The sequence below is a fragment of the Eptesicus fuscus genome, chromosome 5, assembly GCF_027574615.1.
Source record: "Eptesicus fuscus isolate TK198812 chromosome 5, DD_ASM_mEF_20220401, whole genome shotgun sequence".
Classification (NCBI taxonomy): domain Eukaryota; kingdom Metazoa; phylum Chordata; class Mammalia; order Chiroptera; family Vespertilionidae; genus Eptesicus; species Eptesicus fuscus.
Genome location: NC_072477.1, coordinates 8,309,440 through 8,322,668, shown reverse-complemented (window position 1 = coordinate 8,322,668; position 13,229 = coordinate 8,309,440). Strand labels below are relative to the sequence as shown.

General features: G+C 43.4%; 1 protein-coding gene across 4 annotated transcripts in view; it reads right to left on the bottom strand.

Annotated features, from left to right (window-relative positions):
* The window catches only part of BTBD7 (BTB domain containing 7), an 85,786-nt gene extending 73,323 nt beyond the window's left edge, over positions 1-12,463 (bottom strand). For 3 of the 4 annotated variants that reach the window (XM_054715807.1, XM_054715809.1, XM_054715810.1), the window contains exon 1: positions 11,685-12,049. The gene's annotated coding sequence lies outside the window, so the exon portion shown is untranslated. Of the gene's footprint in view, positions 1-11,684; positions 12,050-12,209 lie in introns of those variants that run through there. The other variant, XM_054715808.1, reaches the window with a different exon arrangement.
* Positions 12,464-13,229: the final 766 nt, after the last annotated feature.

The following is a 13,229-nucleotide window of genomic DNA, read 5'->3' as shown; positions in this document are numbered from 1 at the left end:
GTGATTTAAAAATTGCACTAATACTTGGGGTGGGGAAAACATTTCCTAAGGAAAAAAAAAAGAAAGAAAGAAAAGATTCATGGATCATAGCCTCATACATGATTCTGAGATGTTTTAAAATACATAAGCAATAGCCCTGGCTGGTGTGGCTCAGCTGGTTGGAGCACTGTCCCATAAACCGAAAGGTTGTGGATTCGATTCCTGGTCAGGGCACATAGTCAGATTGTAGTTTCGATATTCAATCAGGTGAGTACGGGAAGCAGCCAATCGATGTTTCTCTCTCCCAATGATGTTTCATTCTCTCCCTTCTTCTCTCTCTAAAATTAACAATAGAAATGCCCAGCCGGTGTAGCTCAGTGGTTGAGTGTCGACCTATGAACCAGGAGGTCATGGTTCGATTCCCAGTCAGGGCACATGCCTGGGCTGCAGGCTCGATCCCCAGTGTGGGGCATGCAGGAGGCAGCCAGTCAATGATTCTCTCTCATCCTTGATGTTTCTATCTCTTTCTCCCTCTCCCTTTCTCTCTAAAATCAATAAGAACATATTTTTAAAAATAATAGAAATAAAAATACATAAACAATAAATTATTTAAAAAACACACACTAATTCCTCAAAAAATTAAACATGTGATTATCACACAATCCAGCAATTCCACTTCTGGCTATATATCCCCCCAAAATAAAAACAAGGACTTGAACAGATGTTTGTACACACGTTTATAGCAACATTACTCACAACAGCCAAAAAGTGGAACAAACTAAGTGTCCATCAACAGATAAATGGATGAACAAAATGGAATATTCTTCGGCCTTTAAAAGGAAGGAAATTCTGACACATGCTACAACATGTATAAATCTTGAGGGCATTATGTTAAGTGAAAAAAGAAAGTCACATAATGACAAATACTGTATGATTTTATGTATGTGAGATATCTATAGTAGTCAGAATCAGAGAAAGAAAGTAAATAACAGTTGCTGGGGGCTGGGACTCAAGTTAGTATGTAATGGGCACAGAGCTTCAGTTGTGGAAGATAAAAAAGTTTTGGGGATAGATGGTTGTGACTGTTGCACAACAATATGAATGTACTTAAAGCCATAGAACTATACACTTAAAACTGGTTAAAGTGGTAAATTTTATGTTATATATTTTAACCATAATTTTAAAGTCCCACTAATATAGGTTTAAAAACAATGACGTTTTCCCTTTTTCACATTCGTTTTAATGATTATAGGGCAAGTATCTTATAAGAGGGATATATAGTTTACAAGTGCTTTTTCACACATTCAGTCATTTTATTCTCACAGTAAGTCTTCAATGTAGACAGGACAGGCTTCATTTTCTTATTTTTGAATAAGGCAGTAAAGGTAGAATGTTAAGTGACTATCCAAAGTAAAATATATATGGTAAAATGGCAAAACTTCACAACTACAGTAAATCCCAGGCATTTTGATCCCTAATTTAGTGTTTTCTTCCCTAAACAAAAGAGCATCTCAAAAGTATCCAGTCTAATACCAACCTTTCTGAAGAGAACAGCCATGCCTTCGTTCCGCTACTCTATGCCTCCCGCACTGCTGCTTTTGTTACTCAAGTCTTAAACTGCTAATGTTTCCACTCTATCACCCCCATCTAAAGTTAAGAAACAGATCTTAAATTAATCTCCAATGCTCTGCATTGTTGGTGAGCAATAAAAAGTTTCTGGATTGTGGATTATATTCAACCTCCTAGCATTCAAACAGCAAAGACAATTATGACTATGCTTCTCTATTTTCACTCCTTCCTATTACTTGTGTTTTCCTCTTCTGCAGGAGATACTTTTGTAATTTCTGTAATAAAGAAAAAATATATACAAAAGTAGAGAGAACAGTAAAACAAACCTCCACCCACCACCAAATTTCAACAATTACCAATTTGTGGTAGTATTTTAACCCTATATCCCAATCCACTCTCTACCAATCCCTCTGGATTATTTTGAAGCCAAGTCCCAGATATATTTCCTTATTCATCTCTAAAAGAAAGGATGTAAAAGAACAACTACAATACCATTATCACATCTGAAATAATGAAGGATAATTTCTTAATTAAGAACTTTCCAGGCAGTGTTTCATTTTCTTTCTTAGTTTTTTTTTGAATCAGAGCCCAAATAGGGTTCATACATTGTGAATGGATGACTATGTCCCTTAAATCTTCTCTTTTTTTCTTGTTAATCCTCACCCAAGGATATTTTATCTATTGATTATTTCAGAGAGTGGAAGGGAGGAAGGGGGAGGAGAGAGAGGAGGAGGAGGAGAGAAGGAGAGAGACAGAGAGAGAGAGAGACAGACAGAGACAGAGACAGACAGACAGACAGACAGACAGACAGAGACAGTGACTGGCTGCCTCCCATACACACCCTAACTGGGGCCAGGGATTGAACCTGCAACTCAGGTAAGTACCATTGCCTGGAAATCGAATCTGTGATCCTGTGTGCAGAACCATGCCCTAACCACGGAGGCACACCAGCCAGGGCTCTTAAATCTTCTTTAACAGGCTCCTCCCTGCATCCCTTCTTTTTCCTCTAGTAATTTTCTTAGTTAAAGAAACTAGGTTATCTGGTAGTTTCTTATAGTCTGGATTTTGTCAAATACATCACCATGATGTAGTTTAATATGTTCCTCTGACCCCTGTATTTCCTGTAATTGATAATTAGACCTAGTGACTTTATTAGATTCAGGATCATTGTTGTATTTTTAAGGTTTATTTTGCCAAGACTGTTTCACAGGTGGTGGTATGTACTTTCAATAGGTACAAAATGTCCACTTCTCAATCTGTGATATTAACAATTTTCAATGATCACCAACTACAGTCATTATTAACTCATTAGGATTGCAACATGAAAATACTCTGTTATTCCTTCTTTAAGCATTCGTTGGAATAGTTATCTGTGAGAAAACTCAACTATTCAATTGTTTGATGTACAGTTTGAACAGAAAAGGCAGAATAAAATTTTACCTTTATTTACCAATTTTTAAAACAATTAACTTCCCATCATCCTCTAAATATAATCAGCAAGTTTTTAAAAATATATATATATTTTATTCATTTCAGAGAGGAAGGGGAAGAAAGAGAGAGAGAAGCTCAATGATAACAGAGAATCATTGATCGACTGCCTACTGCGGAAACCTGGGGGTCAACCATCTGTTTCATAGGTCAATGCTCAACCACTGAGCCACACTGGCCAGGCAATTAGTGAGCTTTCAAAAACAATTTTAGCCCTAGCTGGTCTGGCTCAGTGGATAGATCATCGGCCTGAGGACTGAAGGGTCCCAGGTTCGATTCTGGTCAAGGGCACATGCCTGGGTTGTGGGCTTCATCCCCAGTAGGGGGCATGCAGGAGGCAGTCAATCAATGATCCTCTCTCATCACTGATATTTCTGTCTCTCTCTCCCTCTCCCTTCCTCTCTGAAATCAATAAAAATAAAAACAATTTTATGCATTCGTGGATTTAACCATATTTGATGGGTTTTAATCCTTTGACCTGGGAATTTTAACTTCTGTCAGACTTTATTGTTGAAGCATGTGCCAGAACTCTGACTTAGTAATTAAGGTTTAAATGAGATTTCTTTTTCATAAGCTATTTCTAACATTTGCTACCAACTCATCTTGTTCTGCCACAAAGCTTTTTTGCTTACCAGAAAATTCTCATGTCTAGTTTCAAGCAAGCAAAAAATATTTTGGGAAAGTCTGAAGACAATAATAACTAGGTCTTATGAAGCAAATTATGGAATTTTCCTCTAAAAAACAATTCACAAGTAAATCCCAGATAAAACAGACTTAATATCATTTCAAAATATAGAGGGAAAAGACATAAAAGTACTTGAAGTTAGTACTGGCATTCAAGTCTCCTTCTAAAGAAAGAAAAAAGGGCCCTAACTGGTTTGGCTCAGTTGATAGAGCGTCGGCCTGCGGACTGAAGGGTCCCAGGTTCGATTCCAGTCAAGGGCATGTACCTTGGTTGTGGGTACATCCCCAATAGGAGGTGTGCAGGAGGCAGCTGATCAATGTTTCTCTCTCATCGATGTTTCTAACTCCCTATCCCTCTCCCTTCCTCTCTGTAAAAAATCATTAAAAATATATTTTTAAAAAAGAAAGAAAAAAGGAAGGGAGGGAGGGAGGGAATTGCAGTAACAACACAATTCATGTATTGCTCTTTCCAGGATTTCTCTTTAGTAGGTAAGGTTTTTTTCATAACATTTAAGGGACTGTCGAACTTTTTTATCTAAGTGAACACTTTCAGAAAATAATTAAGGGCAAGCTAAAACCATTTTGCATGTCTGATTTAACTGCTTTTTTTTATTTCCTTTTAGTTTAAAGATAATACCATATCTCAGGTTTATTTTTAAAAATATTTACAAAGCACTTTTTAATGTTATTATTTCATCCTAACAACTCACTTACTGAGTATCTATCTATAATGTACCTACTAGACATTGTGCTACATACTGTAGGCTGTGGTTTCAAAGTACAGTGTGTGTGTGTGTGTGTGTGTGTGTGTGTGTGTGTGTATAGAGGCCCAGTGCATGAAATTCATGCACTGGTAGGGTGCCTAGCGGCTGCCGGCTGCATACTTCCTTCCTTCCCCCCCGCGCCCCCCCCATCTGCCATTGCTGAGGCCTCCCTCCCTTCCCCTGGCCGGCCCCGCCCCCGGTCGAACTTCCGTATGAACTCCCAGTTGAGGGGACAATTTGCATACTATGCTTTTATTATATAGGATATGTGTATACACACACGCGCGCACACACACATTATTGATTTCAGAGAGGAAGGGGGAGGGACACTGATCAGTTGCCTCCTACACACTCCACACTGGGGATCGAGCCCGAAACCCAGGAATGTGCCCTGACCAGGAATCAAACCAGGACTTCCTGGTTCATAGGTCGACACTCAACCACTGAGCCACGCTGGCCAGCAAAGTATACAGTTTTGTGGAGAAGTCAGACATACAAGCAAGTGATTACAGTACAGTGCAGTGAGGGCTGGAAGGGAGGTCCAAAGTACTAAGAGAGCAAGAGTATAACTACTGGTAAAGATAATATTTTAACTGGGTCTAGAAGAATAGAGAGGATTGTATCAATCAGATTTTTTTATGGCAAATAACTCCAAAGAATTGGCTTAAACAATAAAGAAAATGTATGTGTCATGAGGAGAAATCCTGGGTTAGGGAAAGCCGCAGGCCCAACATATGTCTAAAATAATGTTATCTGGAGCCAAGTACATGCTACCTCGCTGCTCTGCCATCCTCAGGGCATGCTTTATCATCCCAGTGGCAATTTGGGTCACATGTTCTCTTGCTCATATACAAAAAGGGAAAAATCCTCTCCCCAAGAAATAGAATGTCTCTTTCCCTTCAATCTTACTGGTACAAATAACAGTTTACAGGGAAATGCCTTGAGTTGACTGGCTTGGAGTAATAAAAATCTAGCCCTGGAGTGGGAGATGAATCATCATCTCAGTCTCCTAGATGACAAAGAATAAGAACTCCAAGCATTGGGATAAACACATGAAAAACAGAAGCACAGAAAACAAGCAGCAGCTTGGTATGGCTGGAGTGATGGGAAATCTAAGATTGAACACAGTCTCCATCTCTTGTGAATCTGGTCTTTATCCCATAAACAATGGAAAGTTAACACAGGTTTAGGTAGGGAAGTAACATGCTCCAATAGGATTTTTAAGAAACGTAAGATTGGTAGCATATAGAAAATAGCCAGAGAAAAAGTGAAAGAGTAGGAGAATAACTGGCAGAGACTTAGTTGGTAGGCTATTCAATAAATAGTCCAAACTAGTAAGAATTGGTAACAGGGAGGTAAAGGATGGAATAAATACTGACAAGGTGGCAAAGCAGCTATGTAAGATACTGTTTATAAATAACATATATACATACATAACACACACACACACACACACACACACACACACACATATATATATTTGTTTGTTTGTTTTACAGATGAGGAAAATTAAACCTCAGACAGGTTAAGTGGCTTGTTTAAAATCACATAAACAATAGTCAGAATCTGAATGGGGGTTTGAATTCCAGTACAGTGTTCTATCACAACTACTGGTATATCTAAACACTCCAACAATGCTCAAAAAAGGGGACTTTCAAAATTTTGTTTTAGAGAGAGGGAGGGAGAGAGAAACATTAATTGGCCAGCCCTGGCCAAGAACTGAACAGGCTACCTTTCAGTGCAGGGACGACACTCAACTAAGTGAGCCACAATGGCCAGGGCCTGAATTCTATGACTTAAAGAATGTGATGTGTATTGGATTGTGATGATTCCTGTTTATTCCAACCTTAACATAATATTCCCTACATAGGTTTAATGTCAATTATAAAACTTAGTACATTATATGTTTTTGTGGGGTTTCTTAAATATATTTTTATTGATTTCAGATAGGTAGGGAGAGATAGAAACATCAATGATGAGAGAGAATCATTGATTGGCTGCCTCCTGCACACCCCCTACCAGGGATTGAGCCCACAACCCGAGCATGTGCCCTTAACCGGAATCAAACCTGGGACTCTTCAGTCCATAGGCTGACGCTCCATCCACTGAGCCAAACCAGCTAAGGCCACTATATGTTTTTGAAGTCTCTGTATAATTAAAGATAGTAAGGATATGAAAGACTCAATTTGTAATGCCAAATTTATACAGTCAACATTTTAGTAATTAAAAAAAATTAAAAACCACTGCAGCCTTGGCCGGTGTGGCTCAAATGGTTGAAGAGTCTTCCCATGCATTGGAAGGTTGCTGGTTTGATTTCCAGTCAGGTCACCTGTTTGGATTTCGGGTTCCATCCCTGGCCGGGGCACGCGTGAGAAGCAGCCGATCAATGATTCACATCATTGATGTTTCTATCTCTCTCCCCCTCTCCCTTCCTCTCTGAAATCAATAAAAACATATATATTCTTATATGGGCAAATAATTTAAATTGATATTTCTTCAAAGAAGATATGCAAATCAAAATCACAATGAGATGTCATTCACACCCATTAGTATGACTATCAAAATAAAAAAGCAAGTTGTTGAGGATGTGGAGAAATTGGAACCCTTATACAGTGATAGTGGGAAGGTAAAACTTTCTGGATATACATTAAAAGGAAATGAAAGCACACACTCAGATATTTATACACCCATGCTCACAGCAACATTATTCACAACAGCCAAAAAATGGGAGCAAGCCAACTACCCATTGACAGATAAATGCATGAATGAAATGTAGTATATTATATAGATACTAGAGGCCCGTTGCATGATATTCGTGCAAGAATAGGCCTTCCTTCCCCTGGCTTCACTCCCAGCCGCCTGGGAGCGGTCAAGTCCTCGCTTCTGTCCAGAGCACCACTCCTGTAGCTCCCTCCGCCACCCTCCCTCCCCCTCATAGCAGGCGTCCCGCCCCTCCCGGCCACTCCATGCCTGCATATGCAAATTAACCCGCCATCTTTGTTTGGTTAATTTGCATACTAACTCTGATTGGCTGTGGGCATAGCGGAGGTAGGTCAATTTACATGTTTGTCTATTATTAGGTAAGACAATGGAATATTATTCAGCCTTAACCATTTGTACGCCATAAGCGTCTATAGACGCAAGCAGCAGACCTTTTTAAATTAAATTCAAAATGTTGTGGCAGTTAACTGGTTAAAAATGAAGGAAATTCTGACAAATGCTACAAGATAAATGAATGTTGAAGATATAACATTAAATGAAATAAGCCAGTCACATAGGATAAATATTGTAAGATTCCACTTATATGAGATCTCCAGAGTAGTCAAATTCAGAGACAGAAAGTAGAATGGTCGTTGCCAGAGGCTGCAGATAAAGGGAAATGGAGAGTTAGTGTTTCATAGGTAGAAAATTTCACTTGGGGAAGGTGAAGAGAGTTTTGGAGGTGGATAGCGGTGATGGCTGCACAATAATCTTCTTTTTAAAAAGAATAGTTTATTGATTTTTAAAATATATATTTTTTTATTGACTTCAGAGAGGAAGGGGGAGGAGAGAGAGAAATATCAATGATGAAAGAGAATCACTGATCCGCTGCCTCATGCACACCCCACTGGGGATTGAGCCACAATCTGGGCATGTGCCCTGACCAGGAATCGAACCGTGACCTCCTGGTTCATAGGTCAATGCTCAACCACTGACCCACACCGGCAGTGCAAGAATAATTTATTGACTTTTAGAGAGAGAGGAAGGGATAGGGAGAGAAAGAGAGAAACATCAATGATGTGAGAGAATCACTGATCAGCTGCCTTCTGCATGCCCCCTACAAGGATTGATCCAGCAACCTAGGCATGTGCCCTTGACTGGAAATCGAAGAGGCAACCTCCTGGTTCATGGGATGACACCCAACCAACTGAGCCACACTGGCCAGGGCAGTTGCACAACAATCTTAATGCCACAGAACTAGAGACTTTAAAGAGGTTAAAATGGAATTTTATGTTATACTAGAGGCCCGATGCACAAAGATTCATGCAAGAATGGGCCTTTCTTCCCCTGGCTGCCGGCACCGCCTTTGCTCCGGCCAGAGCCACCTTTTTGCTCTGGCCCGGAGACGCCTTTCCACCTTCCCACGCTGCCCAGAGGCCCAGAGTGGCTGGGGCAGTGCAGAACGCCTGCATCGTCACCATGGCGACAATGCAAGCATCCCGCCTTGCCCCTGCCGCTTGGCACCTGTGTATGCAAATTAACCTGCCATCTTTGTTAGGTTAATATGCATTCTCACTCCTGGTTGGCTGGTGGGTGTCACAAAGGTATGGTCAATTTGCATCTTACTCTTTTATTAGTGTAGATCAGGCGTCCTCAAACTACGGCCCGTGGGCCACATGCGGGTGTTTTTGCCATTTTGTTTTTTTACTTCAAAATAAGATATGTGCAGTGTGCACAGGAATTTGTTCATAGTTTTTTTTAAACTATAGTCCAGCCCTCCAACGGTCTGAGGGACAGTGAACTGGCCCCCTGTTTAAAAAGTTTGAGGACCCCTGGTGTAGATACTAGAGGCCCGGTGCACGAAATTCGTGCATGGGGGGATGTCCCTCAGCCTGGCCTGCACCCTCTCCAATCTGGGACCCCCTCAGGGGATGTCCGACTGCCGGTTTAGGCCAGATTCCTGTGGGATTGGGCCTAAACCAGCAGTCGGACTTCCCTCTCACAATCCGGGACTGCTGGTTCCTAACTGCTTGCCTGCCTGCCCCTAACTGCTTCTGCCACCCAGCCTGATCACCCCCTAACCGCTGCCCTGCCGGCCCGATTGCCCCCAACTGCCCTCCCCTGCTGGCCCAATCGCCCTCAACTGCCCTCCCCTGCAGGCCCGATTGCCCCCAACCGCCCTCCCCTGCTGGCCCAGTCACCCCCAACTGCTCTCCCCTGCAGGCCTGGTCCCCCCAAACTGCCCTCCCCTGCCAGACTGGTCGCTCCTAACTGCCCTCCCCTGCCGGCCATCTTGTGACAATGTGAGGGTGGCCATCTTGTGATGACATCACGCAAGGTGTCGCATGAGGGCGTGATGCCACCTAGGCTTTTATTATATAGGATATTCACCACAATAAAAACAAAAATAAAAAAAAAATAAAAACAAAAAAAAAAAAAAAAAACAATACCAGCTATGTACCCTTCCTATTGACTATCCTAGTCTAAGTTCTTATCTCTTCATATGCAGGTAACTACAATAGTGACTGGTTCAGTCCAGTCGCTTCTCACTCTAGCTCAATTTGTAAATAACTGATGGGTCCATCTTTCTGGTAAACACATTAATTTCTGACCTCCAAACTTTCAAAAGCTTCCCATATATTACAAAAGATAAAAACCTAAATCTCTTCAATCCAGTACTCGAACTCTTATACAGAGAGAAATCTTCCAATTGTCTCATGTTTTCCTTTTAGTCCCTCAAAGAAATTTAGTAAGCTCATCCTAGCTTCCCTCCATTCCCCTCCCCCAAAGCTCATCTCCACATTATACCAGTACTCTTGCTTTTATCTCATGAAGTAACTGCTCCAATCTCTCTGTAAATCTAAACCCTCATAGTCTAGCTCAAGTCCCAAGTGTTCCAGGAAGTTCTTTAGACTCCTGACACCTCATTCATCTCCCCATGACCTGAACACCTACAGCATTCTTTGTATTGGTAGAACTTACTACATTGTCTTCTAGACTCACAGAGGTACATCTTATCTTTCCTGAGGGTAAAGTCTATATATTACACTTTTTTCTTTCTTCCTGTAGTATATAACGCAAAGCACAAAGTAGATAACCTGTTTAATTGAACACAAGGTATAATTTTGGATGTGTGCATTTCATTGACTAGGCTATGAAATCAGAATCATTCGACGTTACTTTATTTCTGAAGGTTAACCTCTGGCACAACAAAGAAATTTCTGTGACTTAAGACACATGGAAACTGGGTGATATGGATGGGGTCAACGGGGGAAAAGGGGGACAATGCTTTCAACAATAAAATTTTTTTTAAAAAATTTAAAAAAAAAGAAACTAGGTGGTATAACGCAGCAAACATAAAACAGGTGTTTTAAATCCTAAAGTTAGAATCTGATATAAAAAACCTGTTTAAATGCTGATGTTGGGGCACAGAACAATACAATAGTTAGGTTGTGGGACAGAATATTCACCTTTGGGTTTTACTGAATGCATGCAAAAATGAGCCATGAATGCTGTAACTGGGCACAATGTAGCCACAGGCTATGAAATCTCTAAATGAAATGTCAGTCCATTTTTATTAAATTCAGGTTAGAAAAAAAATCATCAGTTACTTATGGTAATGGATAGTAGCTGTCAGAATCAGAGCAAAATTCTTTCCTTTCTGTTTTCAACTTTACCGCACAAAAAGACCTAGAGATGGATACTGGTGGTGACCGATGAACAAGAAGATGAGGAGTGTAGTGAAAAGAGTTGTCTAAATAGAGCCTAGATCCTAGTTTTGGTCCAACTCTGACCAGGTGTAGGGCCCACAGTAAGTCACGCACTTATCTCCCTGTGCCTAGTTTCCCGGCTCTAAAACAAGTCACACCAGATCTCTAATGGTTTTTCTGACTCCAAAATCCCACGACAAGTTTAACCACAGCTGCCATTAAGTGTATGATTCTTACAATTTCAAGTCTTTCTTCCACATTTCCGGAAAAAAAGTAATTTATTTCAGCAATCTAAAAGAAATAGATACTACTCAAAGACAAAAAATTCTGTTAGTTGAAAACACTAAGTAATTCTGGAAAAAAAAATGCCTATGTACTCATTACAGTGAAGTTTTAGCAGAAGGAACAGTGCTCTGGTAAAGATAAGCAAGACTGCTTCTGTAAATTAGGCCTAAAGCAGAGTACTTATTATCTGCGCTGGTAGGTGAAGACCTGCTATTGTAGTTCAAAGCAGAAACAACACTCAAAGCTTCTAAAAAAAATAATAATAAAATAAGGAAAATAAAAAAGAAAAGCTTCTCAAAAAACAAAACAACAAAAACAAAACAACGGGGACAAAGTTCTCATCCTCGGAGTAAGGACAATAAACCGTTGTGCAAATGAGAACACACTGAAAAGGGCACGCTTTTAGGCATTCAAGTCCTCCAAGCACAGACTCCTGGATCAAACAATGTCTCCCTTCCAACCTGTCAAAGCGCAATTCCGGCTGGATCCCCAAACAGAAACTTACCCGTACAGCCTAACTTCTCCGCTCGGGAGCGGCCTGCTCGCTCTTCAATTCCGGCTGGCCGCTCTCCCGTCCACCCCGGGGCGGCCACAGCCCCGCAGCCCGGTAAACACGCGCCCGAGTCTGGGGAGCGGTTTCCCGGAGTCCTGGGAGCGGCGGGTCCCGCCCCTCCGCGCCCGGAGCCCGCAGCCCGGAGCCCGGAGCCCGACGGGCCGCCGCGGCCACCGAGTGCCGCGATCCCCGCTCCGAGCGCCACACCTCGCGCCTCTGCCCCCGGGACGGCGGCGCCCGGCCGAGCCCGCCCCTCAGGGTGCACCGGGACCGGCCAGTCCGCCGCCGACGTCGCCTCACCCCCGGACGGACGGACGACTGCCCCTTCCCCGGCGGCAGTCCAGCGCCTCCTGCGGCGGCCCGGCCCACAGCACGGCCCCCTCACCACCAGGCTCAGCCCCTTCCTCGCCGGGACGCCTAGCGCTCCGCCGGGCGCAGCCTCGGCTCCCAGCCTCAGAGACACCGAGGGACACTCACCCTGGAGGCTCCTCCCGCCGCTGCTGGTGCTGCCGCCGCTGGGACCGCGGCCGTCGCCCCCGCCGCCGCCGCCACCAGCACCGCCGTCCGCACCGGCGCCAGCACCCCCAGCCATCCTCCTCCTCCTGCCGCCGCCGCCGCTGCCGCCTCTCCGCTCCTGTCAGGGGCTCAGGCTCCGGGACTGCTCCAGGGTTCCCTCGCCGCCATTTTGACTCCTAGAGAGAGCAGGAGGGGCTCGGCCCGGCGCGGCCCTGGGGCGCCTGCGCGTCGCTGCGGAGCCGGCCCGCGCCCCCGCCGTCGACGCGCCTGGGGTCACGTGGGCCGGTGGCGGCGCGCGCACCGGGCCAGGCCGGGCCGGGCAGGCGCGATCGCGGAGCCGGGCCGCCGTGGAAGGCGGCTGCGTGCGCTTTCTCCCCGCTCCACTCCGGGGACTGGGACGCGGGGCCCTCTGACTTTGAAGTCCGTGGTGGTGTCCTGCATATTCCAGGGAGTGGTGACAAGTCATTAAATGTACCGGAATGGAATCCTAATAACTACGGTACTGGACCACCAGTTCTACCGATTCATGTTTCCATTCGGCGGCCAGCATCCTGAGTGATCGCACACAATGCACCAGCCTCAAAGAGGAGGCTTTGCTTCCGCGAAGTCCTTTCCGACATTCTTAAGTGCTTGGCAGTTTATCTTAAGCCCTGTCTGCGTGCTACTTTTACAGGCACCACCTTGCTAGTTGTGTAGCAGGTTAAAAAAAAAAATCCATTTAAGACGCTGAAAAGTTTTTCTCAACAAGGCATGCTCATAAACGAGGGACCAGAATTGATGAAAGCGTTGCCACGTGGAAGAGTCAAATTGCTCTAACTTAGATATCCCCTGTTTGAAAGTTTGCAAGAATTTCAGTGATGCAATAGCAAAAACACATCATATTTATGGAGCATCAGACAGTTTTCAAAACACCGTTAAATACAAGACTTCGTTTGAACACCAAAACTACCCTTTGAGGTAGTCGGGACAGGTATTATTATC